Consider the following 18302-nt stretch of genomic DNA (forward strand, 5'->3'; position numbering starts at 1 on the left):
ACGAACATTTTTATGTATTTGATAGCTTCTCCTAACCCTTCTACGTGTCCTCTATGCAATGATAAACTCAGTTGAAGAAGTTTTGAAGGCATGACTCCCCACGAAAAGCTCGACTCCCTAACCACCTTGGAGCTTCCTATAAATACAGTAGTCTCCTTCACCTCATTCATCATCCAAGTGATCATTTCAAGCATTCTACATTTGTTCTCAGCTTATTTTGTTTCCTTAGTTCTTTAGCTTGTCATGTTTATCTTTAAAACTTAGTATTTTCAAGTCATTGTTTAAGTTATAACTCTATTTTTCCACCTTGTTACTTTTAATGGTAAGTTTTGAATTATTTTCAAAGTACTTCCAGCAATTGTTGTTGCATCTCCATTCTTATTCTTTACAAAGCTGGTAATTACACAATTTTGTGGAATCTGAGTATTGCTCCCCGAATCTCGAAAGAGAAAAGGTAAGGATCATTCGGGCTACAAACTTCTTATTTGCAGCTTGTTCTTATTTTAAAAATCGAACAAGGCAAAATGTGTTTTCTCTACTATCTGTTTCAAATTTCGGTCAACACATAGACACGTCGTTCTCGTCGAAAATATCAAGACAATAAAAAGAAAAGAAAATTTTAACTCGATGGCTGAGCCCTTAAATCGGCCCAACCAAGCCCAAAATGTGATGAGACCCAACTACTTATTGTGTAGAGCATTGAGCAGGGGAGGGAAGTATATCTATTTATAAAGAATTTACCCTCCTCTCTCACAGCCACAACCCATGTGGGACAACATGGATGAGTTCTTCTAACTTTTAACTTTTCTTTTTCAAGCTTTTCAATTTTTAATTTTACATCACTTCGTTTTTCCTCTCTTTCCTCTCTTTCCTCATTTTTCTTCATTCATAAATTCAAATTATTCTCTTAAATTCTTGTTTCTTAAAAAATATATTTTCCTTTTATATATATGATAGATACTATAAAAATTTGTTTTTATTATTATTCTTCTTACTAATATTTGTTTTATTTTTATAATTTATTTTAATTATATTAAGCAATTTTTTAATCATCTTCTTTTATTTCTCATATATAAGATATTGCACTAGAATATCATCTTTTTTGTATTAATTAAGTTACTTATTCTACTTCATTAATTAAATATATATATATATATATATATATATATATTTCACATATTTGGTTCAATTATCTAACTAAAATTAGATTGGATTAGAAATTATCAATAAAACATACTCAAGCAACGATGAACTTTAATTTACAAATTCAAATAATTTCCATGTATGTATACATGATTTTGTTTAGACGTTTCCATCGCAACGACATTTCCATAAGTATATTTTTCATAAGTATATTACTTATATATTTAGAAACGATGGTTAGAAGTGATGAATTATGGGCTAATTAAGCTCTAATTAAAGTCTTATTTACTAATTCAAAAAATTTGCATCAATATCCATAACTTCCGTGATTTTTTTCCGAAATATCCGTCGACATCGACATGTCTATAAAAGCGGGACATCAACATCGACATTTTGAAGTAATTGGGTTGGGTTTATTCCATTGAGTTTTCAAATACCAAAACCAACATCATTCTTGATATTTGTTACCCCAAAATCAATTGCAAAGTTGCCGATCAATATCATTTTTATTTAAAAAAGCTTCAATTGTCCATGTGGATGGTGTTGGGTTTAGTGCTCTAAGCTCCTGAGTTTGTAATTTGTAAACATTTTATTTATTATTAATAAAAGTTATTTTATTATTTCTTTGCATTACTCGTATTCCAATAAACTAAGATCCAAGGTTATTTAATGTAACTGGAACAATATATATTTGATATACAATATATAGTTAATATACGGTGTATATATTTGATATACAATATGTATACAATATATATTCGATATACAAGCTTGGAATAGTATATATTTGATATATATTTACTATACATTATATATATTCCATATACAAGCTTGGAATAGTATATATTTGATATATATTTAATATACAGTATATATAATCGATATACAGTATATATATATAGTATATAGTTGATATACAAGTGGATAATGTTCCAGTAATAACCTAAACGGCTATAGTACGTGGATAAGATTGGATACCTTATCCTGTTAACACTATGGATACAACCCGTTTTGTAATAGTAATAGTTACAAACGACTTTATCCAAGTCATTCATGTAGAGACATGTGAGTTGGGGTATGCTATACAATGAGTTTGTATAAGACTGGACCGCGAAATAATTAATCATTGGCTCTAACATCGTTAGTCAATAGATTGTTATCTCATATGATGACCAAGTAACTCGATCATAATCTGGAGCGAGTTATGGACTCCTACCTATAAGGGATTGTCCTTTGATTTGTATGAGTGAGAGTGACCCAGGTTGCCGACTCAATAATTCTACCATTTTGGGAACGAAACCGAGTCGGGAGCTGGGAACATAACTACGCAAGATAAAATTCACTCCTTCCCGACTTTAGGGAAGTAGATGAGTGTTCCCTTACATACTGACTCTAGTACTTGAACAAGGGTCTTCACCCTCTCACTGGCCCAAGAGGGACTTTCAGTTATTGGCCAGACCATAACCAGGTTATTCATTAGAGGAGCAATAGTATTTAAGGGACAAGATGTAACTCAGGGGTAAAATGGTAATTTGACCCAGAGTTACGAGCACTTTTAAAGGATTGACTTGTCGTTAATGGTCGTACATCGGTAGACATGAAAATATTCTGTAGTGAGAGTAGTGCAGCTACGGGTCTTTAGTGGAGTGACCCGCAGTTAACGAATGTTGATTAACTCGATTAATGAGTTTGACTGATTAATCTTGCATCGTTAGAGCTTCTGATCGGTAGGTTAATTAGGTCTCATGGCTAGCTGTTCGTTTCCTCACAACTAAGGAAAAATTAGTATAAGTATACACTATTCTCGCTGATTGTAGTATAAACGAGGTAGTCTCCATAGGGATTTAAGTTAGATTTTGATTTAATAATTTAAGAATATCAAAAAGGAAAATAAAAATGGTTTAATCAAGATATTGTGACTGATAAAACGTAATAAAACAGTAAAGCAATAGATTAGAACATAGTAGAGAATTCTAGGTAAGACTTCTAGAGCATCCAACACAGAAAACACGCAAGTTACAAGGAAGATATGATTTATATGTAAATCGAGGGGGATTTTGCTCAGATGCTTTCACCCAATGCTAGCTATGCTCTAACAATCCAAAAATACTAAATGCCAGACTGTCACGGTTCTCTCCCGAGATACCCAAACATACTTTAACCCAACTCTCGTTGTAATGAAAACAAGCAATAAAATCAATCTATAGGCACTAGGGTGAGCCTTATCCCTGAATGCTCACCATCCTATTTAAAATAGAGGAATCTATAGCTAATAGAAGCAATCGCATTCAACAAGGACTCTCCCGAGCCTTAAACAAGTGAGCATACTAAATAGGTTGGCCAAACGAATTCAGTGAGATGAAAGAATAAACACAATACTATTAAGTATTTAAGGTTACTAAACATAACAAACACTAAGCTACAACGAGCTCATCCCCCCGAAGGTGGGGTTTAGTTTATAACGAAACGAAGAAAAGAAATGGAAATAAAGCAAGCAATCTCCATCGTTGAAGTAGACAACAGAGGGCTAGAAGCTTCCTTAATAGTAGAACGTGACCCACAAGAAAGCAACCACTCTCCTCAGCTCCCTTTTCGATGAAAAATATGGTGACAAGATGCAAATGTTCTCTGAAATCGATGCTTCCAAAATGGATATCTGTTTTGTTCCTCCTTTTGCAGCTAGGGTATCATTTTCTTAAATAACGGATCCTTAAAATTTAGGGCACCCCCTGGAAGCTGTATGGATGCAGTGAAAAAAAGATGTAGAGAATAATTACTGCGCGGTCACATGTGTTAGGGCATCCAAGTGGCTTTAAGCTCCAGCATAAATGCTCTTCCAGGCACGCTCCAGCAACACCCTTGTAGCTTTAGCAGCACTTAACTTGTGCTCAACAAATTCTACAATTCCTGCATAAAACCTCAATAATTAAGCATAATTTATTCCAATTGAGGAAATTGAGAACTCTAACAGCTCAGGGACCTAACTGAATGATTTCTCCTATTTTCAATGGTTTTTTGACAATGATCCTCACATTTCCATACAATTAATCTAGGAAGCATGGACACTCCATTTTAGATGGAGTGTCAGTATCGGACACCGATACGTCCGGAAACGCTTCAGACACATGTCCGATACGCCAGCTGGCGGGTCCAATTTTTTTTAATTTCGGACACGGCGCGGACACGCGTGGACACGCTGGGAGAGACATGGGATACAGTCCAACAGGCCTGGCCCAAATTTTTTTGAATAAAAAAATTGAAAAAAAAGACAGCTGAGAAAATCACAAAACCCCGTTATCTTCTGATTTCACGTCTGCTCTCCTTCTCCCTTCGACACAAAACCAACAAAACCCTATTGTCAACCCTTGTTGCCACCAACACCGTCGCCCTTCGTCGCCGCCATCACCGGCAACCATCGCCATCGCCATCTCCGGCCACCTCTTCTGGCAGGTGCCATCTAGGTTCATTTTTTGTTTCTTTTTTGCTTTATTTTTTTAATTAATGGTTAGTACTTAGTTATTTAGTCAAAACTCAAAAGCTGAAATTTTTTTTTTGGGTTTTTTGTTTTAATAATAGATGGCATCTTCTACCTTTAGCAATAATCGTCAAACCCAATCAACTCCAACCGAGCTATCAATTTCTAATTCTAATATTGAGGATGACTCAAAGCCACTTTGACACTATGTGACAAAGCATTAAAAATTGAATGAAGGAGGCGAGAATATTTCATGGCAATGTAACTTTTTCCATGTTATAAAGAAGAGTTCTTATACAAGGGTTGGGGCTCATTTATTACCGATAAGTGGCCAAGGTATTGGAATTTGTCCTAAAGTTACACCAAACGATATTACCGATATGCAAAAATTAGAAACGGGGAAAAGAATCATGCCACTCAAAAGACTCCGAAAAACATTCCTTTACCACGATCAAGCATAACCATTGGTGGAGTTAGTGTGAGAAATGCTCCTACTCAAAGTTCTTTTGAGCCAAAGAAAAGGAAGGGTGCTCCAAGTGCATTAGAAAAGTCATTTAACATGGCATCAAGGGACCAATTACATGCACTAATTGCTCGGATGTTCTATTCTTCGGGATTGCCTTTTCATCTAGCAAGAAATCTGCATTTCATAGGTGCATTTTCTTATGTCGCAAATACTTTATTGTCGGGATATTTGCCACCTAGATATAATTTGTAGAGGACAACTCTTCTTCATAAAGAAAAAAAATATTGAGAGATTATTGCAGCCTATTAAAGACACATGGTGTGAGAAGGGCGTAAGTATCGTGAGTGACGGCTAGAGTGATTCTCAAAGAAGACCTTTCATAAATTTTATGACAATTTCATATGGTAAGCAAGTGTTTCTATGAGTAGTGAACTGCTTAGGTGAGATCAAACATAAATACTTTATTGCCAATTTGTTGAAGGAAGTAATTACTGAAGTTGGACCTCAAAATGTAGTCCAAGTAATCACTGATAATGTTGCTATTTGCAAGGTTGAGGGGCAGATTATTGAAGCACAATTCCCGATAACTATATGGACACCATGTGTAGTTCATACTTTCAATCTGGCATTGAAGAATATATGTGCACCAAAGAATGTTTAAGACAATCAGGTAACATATGAAGAATGTAGTTCGACAGCTACAACTGTTGCTGATGTAATGGTGGTCAAGAACTTCATTATGAATCATTGGATTAGACTCGCTATGTTTAATAAGTTTGTATCTTTGAAATTGCTTTTTGTGGCAGAAACACGCTTTGCATCAGCCATTATTATGCTTAAGTGGTTTAAACTCATTAAAAGTGGTCTGCAAGCAATGGTTATTAGTGACAAATGGACATGTTATAGAGAAGATAACGTGGGAAAAGCGAGATATGTAAAAGAGTTGGTGTTGGATGATGTGTGGTGGGACAAAATTGATTATATCCTTTCCTTCACTTCACCAATATATGACATGATCCGAATTTGTGATACGTATGCACCTAGTCTTCATTTGATGTGTGACATGTGAGATAGTATGATTGAAAATGTGAAGACGACAATTTATAGACACGAAAGAAAACGTGGAGATTAAGTGTCCTCTTTTTATGATGTAGTGTATAATATTCTTGTCTGGCACATTCTTTGAATTTGAGGTACCTGTTCATTGTTACATCTTTCTGTTTATTCTCATTTTCTCATTTTATCTTTAGGTACTATAGTGAGCCATGACTTAGAGAGGATCCTAACCGAGTACCTCCACATAAAGATATTGAAGTAACTCGTGAGAGGATAAAGTGTCTAAAGAAGTTTTTAATGCAGAAGATCGTCCAAAAGTGAACTTGAGGTCAAACGATTTTTCTGATTGTGACTATGTGACTGATAGATATCTTATGAATGCTAAAGATTGGTGGGTCATCCATAGTGTCTATGCACCTATCCTTCAATCAATTGCTTTCAAGCTACTAGTGCAACCTTTATCATCTTCATGTTCTGAGAGAATTGGAGCACGTACTCATTTATTAACTCTATTAGACGGAACAAGATGATGCCACAACATGCAGAAGATTTGGTATTCATCCATAGTAATCTACATCTTTTATCAAGAAGAACTCCAGAATATTTACATGGAGAGACAAAGTTATGGGACATTGCTGGAGATTCTTTTAAGGACGTTGGCATGCTTGAAATAGCTAATGTATCATTGGATGAATCTGATTTAGAGGCTGTGGTTTTTACCGATGATAGTGATGGTAGTGGACCTAGTGGTAATCAAGATGAAGACATTGTGGAAGTTTGAGATGAGATGAAGAAAGTTTTAGTTTTTTCTTGTACAAAAGATCAATTTGACTTCTTTTTAAATTTAAAGTGTAATGTAGGTTGGATAATGGATTTTGTGATGTTAAGTATATTTTGATTTTTTTATGTTCAATTTGTGTGGTTAATTTATGCAAAAGTATTACTATAATCAATTCATATGCATATATTATCTAAAATAAATAACGTGTTCCCAACGTGTCCGTGTCCTGTATTTTTAGAAATTGGCGACGTATCACCGTGTCCGTGTCCGTGTCTGGTGTCCGTGTCTGTGTTTCTTAGCATTTAATACCCCATATTAGACTACAAAACACTCTCTTATGGAGAGTTATCACTGGCTCACAACGGGTAAAACGAGGATCAAGAATTATGAAATAATTTGAAATGTTCAAATTATATATGGGACTGTATATAATGTATATTGATACATTATATAAATATATGTTAATTTCGGATAAAGATTCAATATTAATACTATGTATTTTGAGACTGTGGGCTAACGTTATGGATTAGAAAAATCCCTATTTTCTACAAATTCAAAAGAAGACGATATCCTGATGATCTTAGGATTTCCCTTAGATTTAGGAGAAGATATCCTATATCCAAAATGATAAGATATCTTGATGGTCTAAAGATTCTTCCTCTATAAATATAAAGTCAGCTGAACCCTAAAGAAAATGCTAAAAAAATCTATCAACTCTCTTACTCTCTCAATCCCTTGCAATTGGATCCCACAATCTGGATTCTCGACCGAGAGACTTAGCAAGGAAGATCGAGTGGTGTTGTCTCATTGAGTTTACACAAAGAAGGGTCTTTAAAGGTAAAATCTAACATTCTTCTCTATTTTATATTTTTCTGTGTTTTAAATTTTCAAAAGAAATTCAATAACGTGTTCTACTGCTTCCACTCTGGGATTCACATCCCTTCAGAACAGAGATTCAAAAAGAGAGCATTGATTTTAGAGAACATTCCACATCTTGTCATTATATTTCATCGAAGAAGGAGCTGTAGGAGGGTCGATTTTCTTGGCGTTTCCATCTTCCTGCGGAAGAGATCCCCGTTTTCCTACTTTCTACTTCACCGATGGAGCTCATTTCTCTTTTACACATCATTTTCTTCTCTTTCATTATGAACTGAACCCCACATTTGGGGGGGGGGGGGGATGAGCTCGCTATAGCGTTTTGTTTACTGTGCTTAAGTATCCTTTAATATTGTTTTAGTAGAAGTGTTTTTATTCTTCCATCTCGATGTTTTGTTTGGCTAACAATATTAGTGTGTTAGCTTCCTTGAGGCTCGGGAGAGTCCTTGTTTAGCGTGATTGCTTCTATTGGTTATAAATTCCTCTTTCTGAAGTAGGATGGTGAATACTCAGGGATGAGACTCGCCCTATTGTGCTTATAAACTATTTTTATTGTTTGATTTCATTACAATGGGAGTTAGGTTTAAGCATGTTTAGGTATATCGGGAGAGAACCATATTGGTTTGAGCATTTAGTATTCTGGAATTGCTAGAGCATAGTTAGGAAAGAGTGAAAGCATATGAGCAAATCCCTCACGATGTGCATTACAATCATGTCTTCTTTGCAATCAGTTTGTTCTCAGTATTGGATGTTTCAGCATTGTAGCGAGTATCTCTAGAACTGTTTTCTTCTACGGTTTATGATTTATTTCCATCACATTAACAATACTTTAATCAAACTTGTTTTATTTTTACCATTTGGTATTATGAACTATTAAGTCAAATTATAACAACAATCCCTGTGGAAACGACCTTGTTTTTTACTACAATCAATTATTTAGTGTATACTTGCACTAATTTTCTCTTAGTTGTGAGGAAACGAACAAAGACACAATGTTTAGTGTAGTCGAAGGGTGAGACGACGTACTTACATACCCTGCAGGGGCATCATTGGTAGGATCAACATCAAAAGTGTCATTCCCCACCTCACAGCCTACAACATCATTGTTCCCAGCAGGAAGATCGGCATCTTGCATGTCAAAGTCATCTCGAATGACATCATTGCTATCAATGGCATTAGCAGTAGGTCGAGTTGGCATCACGACATCACTAGATGGATGCACGAATGTGACATCTTCCGTGTCTGCACCTTAAAACGTAAAATCAACGCTAAAAAACAATTGGAATTAAGATTGTGAATGACGGGTTAGAGGAAATATTACCTTACATAGAAATTGTAGCATCGACCTAATCTCCCTAAACTCCAACCTAATATCCCTAACTTCTCTGTAACAAGCAGATGATCATTCAAGGGTTGGCTAAAGTCATCATCCTGCAATCCAGCACTTCCCTCCATCCTAGGGAATGATTGTGTACCTCTCAACGTTGGACTTTGACTAGTACGAGGCAATATTGGTGGGGTGGGATCAACCGCCAGTCCAAGTCCCTTGATCATCATTATGGTGTGGATATCAGAGCGACTGTTCGCATTCGCAACATGATCTGAAGCAATATCCACGTACGAGTCAAGCAACTCATTAAGCTCAGCCTCATTAACAAATCCAAAATGATCATGCAAATCGGGAGCTACTTCCCCATAGTCATGAGGTGAAGTGGTGCCCGCTCGGATATTGGCATAAAAAACAGATCTATCGTCGAAAGGATACTCTCGATATACCTTTTCTATATCGGACTCTAAAACTCAATTAATAATAGTCAACTGCACATGTAAAACCAGTACGAATGATTGAAAAATAATATTAAACATGTTACAATTGCTTTAAGAGAAAAAAATGTAAGATACGAAACTATTTTCCTAACCTCGACTGAATCAAACACTTCGCGTTGAAGAACGTATTTCGTGATCGATTTGTAGCACGGGTACTTAAAGATGTGAGACACATCTGTATCGCTCAGCTATAGGGGTGTTCAAAAAACCTGACAACGCTCAAAGGGTTGGGTTTGGTTTAGTTGAAAAATTCCCAACACGACCCGACATACTGCTTTTTATTTTTTTATTTTAAACACAATATATATATATATATATAATAATTATTAATTAATACCTTTACTTTTTATGCTCAATCTAAGCCGTCCGTTGAGATTTAGTCTCAACCATTCATTTATCATTTAGGGTTTCTCATCTTTCTCCCCTACCGCATTTTGAATCTCTTCTCTAATCTCTTCCTCTCCTCCATTGTTACCCAACCAAACTCTCTCCTCCATTTTTGTCCACCCAACCAAGCTCTCTTAACCCTACTGCCGGCTGCACCATCTCCTTCTACCGCTGTCGCTCGCTGAACCATCATCGCCCGCCGTCACCCACTGACCGTCGTCGCCCTGTTTTTTAAGTCATTAAGTTTCAAATCTGATCTCGTTTTTTATTCTTAGTTTTGTTTATGTTTATGGGTTTTTAATTTAGATTTTGATTCATAGTTTAGTTTTTGTTTACTTTGATGTGTTATTTTATTAAGTTTTAGATTTTATTAATCTGGCATTGTCGACTAATATATTAGTATTTACATTAAGTTGGCTTGTCAATTGATTTCAGGATTTTGACTATTTTATCTATGTTGGAGGATACTTGGAAGAACTTGTACTGTTTTGTAATTGTAAATAAGTGAGTGATTTGGGTTTCTAATTGGGTTGCATGTTAATTTGTCATCACTAGTATTATCCTTAATGTCCCAGTTCAAAGCATCATACTTTTTATGCATATTTTAATTTATAAATTTCTTGTTTTCCCTATTATGTGTTATCTTTATTATTCATGGTCGATTTCTTGTACTTCGGCTATGTTCCCATCTTAACTGTTCTCTGAGGTAAACTAATCGTTTTGATGGATCCCGTTTTAGTTGGGATTCTGTTTTCTTTTTATAAAGTTAGATTTTGATTCAAAGTTGGGTTTCTATTTTTTTTTTCTTTTGCTTTATATTTCTATCGATGTTTTTTTTAACTACTTCATTATATATATTGAAAACAGATTCGTCCGTATGGTAGATCCGTCCGTTGCTGGTGAAAGAGGTCGTCTCCGGTGAGCTAATAAGTAGCTATTAACCTTATTGTTAATTATTTCAAATTGAATTATAGTTACAAAGTATAAATTAATAAATGTTAATTAGTCTCTAGGTATGATAGACTATAAAACATGAAATATAGAATATTTCTGTGAAGTATGATTGAGTTGATTTTTTTTTTTTTTTGGTTATTAGTATCTAATATATTGTGGCTGTGAATTTGTGATTTAATATATAAAGTTGTATTTTATTGATTGATCGAGTTGAAAGCCATAACTACGATGCAATGTGAGTGAGTAGTAATTTTTATTTAATTACTTTTTGTAGATGGAAAGTAGTAGTTCAAGTAGAGGTAAAAATGAAAGTCTTTCCCCTACTGTTGATATTATTTCTGAGATTGGACCTAAACCACCATTACCTACCAAATCTAAGAAGAGACTAAGTAGACCAAGTAAATCTTCGATGTGGGATCATTTTACAAAAATGGAGGTGGTCGATAGTGATTCAGGATCTAAATGCAAGTACAATTATTGTGTGAAAGATTATGCTTGTGACACTAAATCTTGTGAAACTAGTACTTTATGGAAGCACTTAAAAAATCAGTGTATAAAGTATCCATACAGAGAGGAAGAAAAAGGACAAACTACTTTAACTTAAAGATGGAAAAATTGTAAGTAATTTTGTGTCTACATTTTTTAGTCAACAAGCATCTAGAACGGTATGTGCTAAAATGATAATTATAGATGAGTTACTGTTCATATTTGTAGAGAATGAGGGATTCATATTATTTTGCAGTGTTTAATGTCCTTAGTTTGACCCTCCATTGAGAATAATTGTTGCTAGAGATGTGTATCAACTCTATCTTGAAGAGAAAAAATAGTTAAAATCTCTTTTAGTCAAAACTTCTCAAAGAGTTTGTCTTACAACTGACATATGGACTTCACTGCAAATGTTAACTACATGGTACTCACGACACACTTTATTGATTAAGAATGGAACTTGCAAAAAAAATAATTTTAAACTTCTATCAAATTTTTAAAGGAGACTATTGGAAATGTTATTAAAGGTTGTTTATTGGAATGAAAGATTGATAAAATTTTCACTATCACGATTGATAATTCAAGTTCTAATGATGTGACCATTTCTTATATTAAGAAGAGACTCACAAGTTAGAAAAGTCTTATCTTAGATGTAGAATTATTACACGTGAGGTGTTGTGCTCACATCATAAACTTGATTGTAAATGATGGCCTGAAAGATATGCATGACTCCATTTGTAATGTTCGTAATGCAGTAAGGTATGTTAGATTATCTCCCAAGAGAATTGTTAAGATTTAAAGATTGCGTAGAAAAGGAAAAAAACGAGTCTAAAGCTCTTGTTTGTTTAGATGTAGCCACTCGATGGAATTCTACTTATTTGATGCTTGAACATGCTTTGAAATTTGATAAAGGTTTTCAAAAATTAGAAAGAAGAGTTAGATTTTTCTTACTTCAAAGCAGATGAACCAGGGAAACAAAAAATTAGGGGCCACCAACTTCTGATGATTGGAAAAATGTGAATATGTTTGTAAAGTTTTTGAAGGTATTTTATGAAGTCACTACAAAGATAAGTGATTCTCTATATGTGACTTCTAATTCTTACTTTCATAAACTTCATGGTATTCAAGAGCTTTTATTGACTTGGAGTCTAAATGAAGATTCTATTTTATGTTCAATGGCTTTAGCTATGAAGAAAAAGTTTGACAATTGGGGTTCAATTGAGAAAATGAATAAGTTGATATTTATTGTTGTGGTGTTTGATCCTTGTTACAAATTGGATTATGTAGGACTTTATTTTTCGAATTTCTATGAAGATGCTATAGCTAAAGAGATGCTTGATAGTATCAAGACGTATTTGGTTCGTATGCACGATTTCTACAAAATCACATGACAATACACGTAGTTTTGATACTGAAAGTTGTAGTATCGAGTCTTCCCAATCAAATGTTACCATAGATATGTAAATTGGTGGAAACGTTCAAGCGAGTAGTCTTGTAATATCAAGATACAAGAAGAGAAGATAAGATAAGATAAGAGAAGACTTCTTTGGAATTGAAGAATGATGTAGATTGATATTTAAGTGACCCTAGTGAGGAGCTTAATGATAGTTTTGATGTTTTGGTTTGGTGGAAACTTCATGGCTATAAATATCGAGTTTTATAAAACATTGTGCAAGATGTTTTGGTAGTTCCAGCGTCTATGGTTGCTTCTGAATCAACCTTCAGTACAGGGGAGAGGATTCTTGATTCTTTTAGAAGTTCTTTAACTCCTAAAAGCTTTGATATGCACACAAAATTGGATTCATGACAAATAAGTGTTATTAGATCTTCCTCTACAACTCGAAGAATTGGAGACTCGTGATAAAATTGAGACATGTAACTTATTTATTGTCGAGTTGGACTCGATTTTTTTAATATATTCTTAATATTTTATATTTTCTCTCTTTTGATCTCTTTTTTTTTTTTAGAGTTTTCACTCCTCTACCAACACCATGCATAAATAAATCTCATTAGAACCTTATGGTTTCGATGGTAAGTAAAATAATTAAATATTATTCTAATGATAAATGCTTCTCTTTGTTCTTGATCGTTTCAAAACTAATTGTTATTATTGTATTTGAATTTTCAGGACTAGTATATAGAGTCAAAGATCAAGATTTTTTAGCATGTTGCTCGTGATGTCAATTGTTGCTTGTCATAGAGATTTAAGAATTTAATTTTTTTTGTTTGTTTGGACTTTAGATAAACTTTGGATGACTACTATTATAAGCTACAAACTTTTAATATTTGTATTGAATTAAGACTTTCATGCTGGTTTGAATTAGGATTTGAAATTGTGCTTAAATTAAGATTTTGATTTTTTTTATACTTTTTCAATCCATGTAATAAACAAAATTAAAGTAAATTAAAAAAAAAAGGACAACTCGACAACCCAACCCAAAATTTTTTGGTTGGGTTGGGTTGGCTATCAATTTTCAACCCCTGGTTCCCACATATGGCCAATCTGAAAATCCGTGAACACCCCTACTCAACTAAGTAACACTGCCCAACGAGAAAACCTAAGATCAAACATTAATAATACTTGTAGATGGATTGTATGAAACGCCTGGACAATAATTTTAATGATGAATATTTTACTTGGAATGCAAGAGGAAACCCTTTAGGCTGTACCGAATTTGATATTTACCGTTCGAAATGACCATTAACTTGTAGAAAGCAACATTGTCTTTCAGTCATTCCCCAATTTGTATTGTTGCAGTGGTTAAGGTCCTTTACTTCCCCAAATAGATCAGCATTAAAGTTGGATTTCACCTTTTTCTACTCATCATTACAAATTCAGTGTAATATATCAAGGTTAGCTTCACATCGTTGTCGTTGTTAGCAAAGCCAATCTTCTTATATCGAGCTTCAAACTTGTCCAGTTGGATGTCGATCAGATCGTTGAAGTGTTAAATTCGGAACCTTATCTTTGGGACCTTCTTCTGAACCACCGTACCAGATGGCTGCCAAAACCCTGTTATTAATAAGAACTCGATCTCGGAGAACGTCACAATGGTATTGCCAATATTGAAGCTCATTGCATCTTCCATGTTGTCAGCAACCTCCCTAAGTAGAAAGTAATACACCAGAGCACTGCAGACCACGAGATCGAGGTCCACAAAATGGCCAAATATTGTTCTTTTTTTTGAATATATGCAACTGTGTTGGAGTAAACTTCTGTTTGATAAGCTTGTTCACATCGCTGAAATGAGCCAAGCTAGTACTTGACTTGGAAATCGAGCGTCCTCACTTATCTTAGTGGTGGGATCCATTTTAGTCCTGCAATAAACAAACATGGTTTTAGTGTAAAAAAACAAACCAAAATAAAGTAAATAAAATAAGGAAAAATAAAAGGGGGAAAAAGTTACTCTGTTCAATTATAAAGCTCGAATTATGTAACTTTTCTCGCTCTCCCTGACCCTGATCAACACGCTCATCTGACCATTCATTTTCTCTCGCTCGCTCTCGCTTATGTGGAACACCAACAAGTAGACGGATGCTCGAACCACACTAAAATCTAAATAATCCAAACTAAATCATGTCTACTTTTCCAAAAAAAAAAAAAAACATGACAACGGTTGAGTAGGAAGTAGACACAATCAGATTACACAAACCCTAATTAGTTTAAATTTAGGAGAAAATCGACAAAGAGACCCACCCATCTTGCATCAATATTGGGAGCAAATACAACATAAACAAACAAGGAATGAATGAAGCACATGAGTAAAACGAATTCAAAAGGAAATATAAAATCATAAAATGAAAATGAAAATGAATCAATAATACGCATCGTGCGTTGACAGTAAAAGCCTCTAAAGAATAGGTGAAATACGGAATCTTCATGAGAGAAGAACGCCTCGAAGAGCAAAAAAACACGAAGTAAATTGGAATCATTGCTAGAGAGACGAAATTGATAGATTGGTATTGAATGCGAAATAAGATTTAAGGGATCACTTGCAGGAAGTAGAAAAGCAAAGTAGAACGATGGGAGAGGGAGTGTGAGTGAAAGAAAGAAATAAAACAAAGAAAAAACGTGGGAAAATTTTGGAAACCAAGACAAAATTAATTTTTTCATTGAGAAAAGTGTGACTTAGCCCAAATTTCCATAAGTGAGTTACATTTGGGCCCTTGAACCATCTTTTCTATGATTTTTCTTTATTCTAATTATTTTTGCGATTTTTTCCCCAAGTTTTATATAGAAAACGAAGACCCGTTTCTCTTTAGATTTGTTTCAATCAAAATTACAAACAATTTGTAAATAGAGAAATAATCAAGTGATAGATTTGTTTATTAAAAAAAATACCCTTCGATTTTGTATTCATTTTGAAAACCCCTTTCCAATCTCTAAAACACTGCTTTTGCTCCATTCTCCAGACCCCTCCAAGCACTAATATTTTCGTGGTAATTTCGGCGAGAGTGAGAGGAAGAGCGAGAATTTCAGGGAGCTAGAAAGAGCGAGAATTTTGGGATTTTTTCTCTCTCAATATATTACAAGTTTGAAAAAGCTTGAACAATTTGAGATCTTCTCTCTTCGTATAACAACCTCAAGATTATTTTGCTCGACTTTTATTCTTTGAAAAACAGGAAAAAAAAACATTCATAGACTATGGAGAAGAAGACGATCGAGAGATTATGGAGGAGCCAAATCGAAAAAAGAAAGAAAAAATCGTGGAGGACAGAGTTATTACCAGAAATTATGGAGAAGAAGACGATCGTCATAAGATGGAGAAGAGGCACAAATTTATCTCGTTATCGCGCTCTTACCCTAGCTCAAAATCTCGCTCTCCCTCCCTCTCAAAGTCGTTCCCATATCAACTTGCACCATTCTCCCACAATAAACGATCGTCTAAGGAAAAAAGAAAAAAAAAATGGAGTTCCTCGTATCTCGCACAATTATATTCATTATTTTTTTAATTTGTCTTGTAAATGTAACATCTTGCGTTACTGAAGTTAGATTTAATCTAGACTCTCGAGATTCTATCCCAAATTATTTAAATTTATATCGGCATAACTTATTTTATTTTGTTTTATTCTTACTATATTTTATTTTGGATCTCCACTCGCTATCGTATAAACGAGCGTTAGAGCAAGCGAGGAGTCATAATGATTTATAATTTATGTTTCGAAAGGTACTATTGGGCCTGGGTTTGAACCGTTGGACTTAATTATTTGACTTCAATTTTTTTTAGGCTGTTAAGTTTGGTAAACTTGAACAAAAATAAACATATGAGAGTTCTAGTTCTCTACACCTTTGGACGACCTGTTAGAATTGAGAATTTGAGCCTTTTTGTTTTAAATCCAAACAAAAGAAAAGGAGGGGGAAATGCCAAAAACCTAAATTTTTTCTTTTCCCTCCTCCTTCACGCAAGTCTCTCCCCCCCCCCCCACACGTTTCTCTTCCGCTCGTTGGTGACGAGCCTCCATCGATGCGGCGACCCCGCCATCCGACGACCCACTCCAGCATTAGTAGCGCCGCGCCTCCGTTCCCCGACGACGCACTCCGGTGAGCAGCAGTTCAGCGACGCGGGCGTACCGGCGGCGTGTTGCTCGACGTTCGCAGCGGCTGGGGCTTTTCTGGGCGTTTTCGGTGGCTGTTGACGAAGTTCCGGTTGATTAGCGGTGACCCACGACTCTTAGCACTTAGTATTGGTGGCCCGTGCTCCTTGGGTAGTGGCCAGCAACGTTGGAGGTGGTTTTCGGATGACTTTTCCTGCTGTAAAAACGCAAACAGCTTAGATTTCTGCGTTCGACAACTACCCACGCCTATCCGAAACAGATCTAAGTCATTTACACCTAAACAAAGTCGATCTCGTGGTAACGAACTTTCGAAACCCCCTTGGAATGTTTTTCCCATAGCTGAAAATTGGAAATGACTTGTTGTTCTTCTTGTTTTATGGTATAGGTGTTGACAACACGCAAGGACTAGGAGCGTGGTAGTGAGTAAGTAGTAATAGGGGCGGGTGTGTGCGTTTATGAACTGTTGGAAATGTCTTTTGGTTATTGGATTATCTAAAATGCATATTTCATGTCGTTATGAATGTTATGAAATTGGCCATTCGTGCTAGAATTACATTGTGGGAGTAGGTTGAATGAAATTGTTTAGTTTTCTTTTGTCAGAATAGTTACCTGTTGAAAGGGTCTATTTAAAGGCGGTGCGAGTTATATCTATTCTTATTCCTTTGTGTAAAGCATGTTGAAAATGTCTGCGAGTGTTGTTATTTATCTTACAAGAGCCATTACGTGTGCGTTTTCCTATGATGTGAGCATGCTGCTGGTTGTTAAATGTTATGTTATGCGATTTTTATGAGTTAAAATCATACAGGACAACGGGTTGTGCTAAGACATCCTAATAAGTGTAATTAGGAAGTTAGTACTGGAAATCTTGGTTGGAGACGAGGGGTGGAGTGGGATGTTATGAAAGAAGAAACCGTGAGTGTCAGGGCCCCGGGTGCAAAGGTCGGGGACTGATATGGTACTACTGGGTGTCGAGGCTCTAGGTACAAAGGTTGGGGGTCGATACACCAGTCTTAGTATGGGCGAATGTCGAGGCCCCGAGTACAAAGGTTGGGGGTCGATACACCAGTCTTAGTATGGACGAATGTCGAGGCCTCGGGTACAAAGGTCGGGGGTCGGCATGAAGAAACAAATCATTGGATCAGCACTGCTAGTTAGGTGTCGGCTTTCCAGGTACAAAGGCCGGGGGTCGATACGCCAACTTAGTTAGAATGGGTTTCGAGGCTCCGGGTACAAAGGTCGGAGATCGATACGTGAAAATGAGCGTCGAAGCCTTGCGTACAAAGGTCAAGGGTCGA

The 18302-nt window shown here is 35.5% G+C and overlaps 3 long non-coding RNA genes and 1 pseudogene across 7 annotated transcripts; 3 read left to right on the top strand and 1 right to left on the bottom strand.

Moving 5' to 3' along the window:
* Nucleotides 1-5675: 5675 nt before the first annotated feature.
* On the top strand, nt 5676-6921 carry LOC148210646 (uncharacterized; annotated as a pseudogene).
* Nucleotides 6922-9984: 3063 nt separating this feature from the next.
* Nucleotides 9985-13774, top strand: LOC148210647 (uncharacterized). Of its 4 annotated transcripts, none has more exons than XR_015791216.1 (3): nt 10013-10929; nt 13419-13482; nt 13580-13774. It is a non-coding gene; the product is annotated as an uncharacterized LOC148210647 (long non-coding RNA). The 4 variants fall into 4 exon arrangements; XR_015791215.1 differs by lacking the exon at nt 13419-13482 and having other exon boundaries at nt 10019-10515; nt 10879-10929; XR_015791213.1 differs by lacking the exon at nt 13419-13482 and having other exon boundaries at nt 9985-10929.
* A 322-nt stretch (nt 13775-14096) lies between these two features.
* LOC148210648 (uncharacterized) lies at nt 14097-16483 on the bottom strand. Of its 2 annotated transcripts, XR_015791217.1 has the most exons (3): nt 16179-16390; nt 14859-15007; nt 14097-14769 (listed from the first exon to the last, which is right to left on the bottom strand). It is a non-coding gene; the product is annotated as an uncharacterized LOC148210648 (long non-coding RNA). The 2 variants fall into 2 exon arrangements; XR_015791218.1 differs by lacking the exon at nt 14859-15007 and having other exon boundaries at nt 16179-16483.
* A 155-nt stretch (nt 16484-16638) lies between these two features.
* LOC111021657 (uncharacterized) lies at nt 16639-17678 on the top strand. Its single transcript, XR_002602857.2, has 2 exons — nt 16639-17304; nt 17393-17678. It is a non-coding gene; the product is annotated as an uncharacterized LOC111021657 (long non-coding RNA).
* Nucleotides 17679-18302: the final 624 nt, after the last annotated feature.

This window comes from Momordica charantia (genome assembly GCF_013281855.1).
Source record: "Momordica charantia cultivar OHB3-1 chromosome 6 unlocalized genomic scaffold, Mcharantia_2.0 BLBB01000006.1, whole genome shotgun sequence".
NCBI lineage: Eukaryota > Viridiplantae > Streptophyta > Magnoliopsida > Cucurbitales > Cucurbitaceae > Momordica > Momordica charantia.